This window comes from Poecilia reticulata, linkage group LG4, assembly GCF_000633615.1.
Source record: "Poecilia reticulata strain Guanapo linkage group LG4, Guppy_female_1.0+MT, whole genome shotgun sequence".
In the NCBI taxonomy this organism is placed as follows: Eukaryota; Metazoa; Chordata; class Actinopteri; order Cyprinodontiformes; family Poeciliidae; genus Poecilia; species Poecilia reticulata.
Genome location: NC_024334.1, coordinates 5,209,206 through 5,212,175, shown reverse-complemented (window position 1 = coordinate 5,212,175; position 2,970 = coordinate 5,209,206).

Sequence of the window (2,970 nt, the reverse complement as noted above, 5' to 3'; positions counted from 1 at the left end):
GCCGATCACCGATACCGATCACATGATTATTATTTAATCATAAACACTACAGGTTACATTATGTGGAAAAAGGAACCATGAATTCACCTTAATTTAGACAAAAACTTGTTTTTAATAACTTTTTCCAAGAAGAAAACTAAACAAAACAGGCATTCTGCTAATTGTACTGCTATCAGTAATACTATCTTTAACAGACTGAAAACATATGGAGGCTCTGAAGAGGCTAAATTATGCAAAGAGCCAAAATAAAACCTCTCAACATTGCCAAAAAAATTCAAGTGTAAAACTTAACATTCAAAGGCAAATACAGGATCCATTACAATAAACAATCCAGAGTTACTGAATGAAAACTTCCTGTTAGCATGGCGGCTAGCTGATTACTGCTAGCTCTTATTGGCTGTTTCTGACTGAGCAGAGTAATTATGCAGAGCAGGGAGGAGGTCGATTATTTTTTAGAGATTATCTGTCTCATGTTAGGACAGCGAAAGTTTTAATACGCATGTAAAATGTATTTTTTTAGGTTAGATGCTGCAGCTTTAAACAGAGGTTTGGTGTGAGAGTCACTACCAGGTGGAGCAGAAGCGGCGCTCCGTCTGTGAAATATTACTACCTGTAGCGTAGCAGCGGTTCAACAGCGAGAGCAGAACCAGCGTCTTACATCGCAGCTCCAAGACTTAAATCATTTTGCGGGTTATTTGTTTAGCTTTCTGACCGTCATGCTAATCCGGGTGAGTGTTTGTAGCTGTGCAGCTTTACCTGCTATCTGATCCTCCATATCTCTTTTTTACTGCAGTGAGCCTCGACGTAGCCAAACTCCGTCAAGTATGGCATTGTTTTTATGTCATATTAGCTTCATTGTGTTGATGCATTTTGATCTGCTTCAATTTTCCGCCGCAACACGCAAACGTCCCCATTCACTCAGTGCGTTATAGTTATAGTTCCACATCGCTTAGGATTTGTTGCTGCGCGTTTGCAGAGTGAAGGAAAGAGGAGACCAGCTGCACAGGCAGGCTGAGAAATGAGATGCAGGTGATCGGTATCGGCAACAAGAGCCAATGATCGGCGATCATGCACTTTTTCACGAAAATCGGCCGATTATGATCGGTGGCCGATCGATCGGCACACCTCTAGTTTTTTGTTCTTTTAATTCTACAGATTTAGTCTGAGTGATTGTTTTTCTGTATTTTCTATAAAAATAGCGAATAAAGCATGTAAGTTGCTGTGAAGCATCTTTGCTTATGTTTATGTACCTGTGACTAGTCGACTTTTATCATCTTGATGTTGACTTTTAAAAATCTGAAGTTGTGTAACCCCTATTCTTAATCTTATCACTTCGGTGTCACATGTAAAACAGTCTGATGTGAAAACCGTTTCTACCAGGCGGCTTTTTGTGCGACACCAAGTACGCGGTCATAAAAACGGATCTTTGCCGGACGTGTAAGCGGACGGCCGTGTTGAGTACCTGTGGCCCTCTGGACTGAAGTACCCCTGAGTATGTGGGGGTCTTTAGGATGACCCAGTCAAAGTCCAGGCCTAAACTGATCCAATCTGTCTCAACATCTTCATCTAATCTGACTGAGATTGAGATGTTTGGCAAAGAAGAACGGGCCAAAATTTCAGTCACTAGATGTGCAAAGCTGATAGAGACAAACTCACAAGGTATCGACTCAGGGGGACTCAATACTTTTGCACAAAGCGGTTTTCAGTTTTTATTTGTAGAAAAGGTCTGGAACCATGTATAATTTTTTTTGCTTCATAATTGTGCACCACTTTGTTTTGGTCTTTCACATTAAATTGCAATGAAATTTATTTATGTTTGTAGTTTTAATGTGACAAAACATGGAAAAGTTCAAAGGGTATGAATACTTCTGCAAGCCACTGCCTGCTTGGTATGAGGGATTGCTGTAAAGTCAACAACACAAGGCAAGCAATTTTCTGCTGTGGCCCCCTGCTGGTCCGGGAGTGACACTGCATGTCAATGACTCAATGCTGGGTTTCCTTGGAAACGTTTTAAGCTACTTTGAATAATTAACTGGGCTTATTGTACTGTTTTATAACTAGGATCAAGTGGAATGTATGTGTGACATTAACCAAGTCGACCATGAAGTTGTGAATAAATGAAACTCCTCCCACAGCGCTTATTGATCTGATCGGACTGGGATAATAAACTCATCAGAAATGATCAACCTGGACAAATCACTGCTGCAGAATCGATTCAAACGATGGAAAATACTTTGTTTCAATAATTAGCTTTTTTCAACAATGGCAAACCGTTTTGACGTCTTACAGTCTAGTTTGTTCCGAGTCCGTTGTGGTCAAAGTGTTCAGTGAGACCCGCATGAATACACACTGCTCTGTTTTCATTTTCAATCATATTTCTGCTTGTGACATTGTGCAGGATATTATTATTACCAGCGTTATTTGTTTTATATTTTTCTTAGCACTCTTGGAACTTTTGTGTGAACTTGTATATCTGATGCTGCTATTGCGCCTGAGTTTTCACTTTTTACTGTTGTAATAAAGAATATTTCTATTCCATTGTAAAGTTCCCGTCATTTTTTGCTTCCTCTGTTTTTCAGTGATTAATTCAGATCGCAACAAATTCAATAATAAATATTATGTACTATACATATACACATTTTATATTGTATTATAGAGTTGTGTATGAAAAGGTTCTAATTCAGTGTTTTTATTTTTAGTTGGATAAAACTGTAGTTTCATTTAGTTTATTCAGATGATAAACTCAAAAGTGTCACAACAGACAAAATAACTAGTGAACAGAATATAAAGGTCCATGTCAGATATTGCTGCCATGTGGAGGTAACAACTGTAAATGAGCATTTGCTCACATTTTATTGTACCAAAGTAACATTTATGGGCTGCACAGTGGTGCAGTTGGTAGAGCTGTTGCCTTGCAGCAAGAAGGTTCTGGGTTCGATTCCCGGTCTTTCTGCATGGAGTCTCCATGTT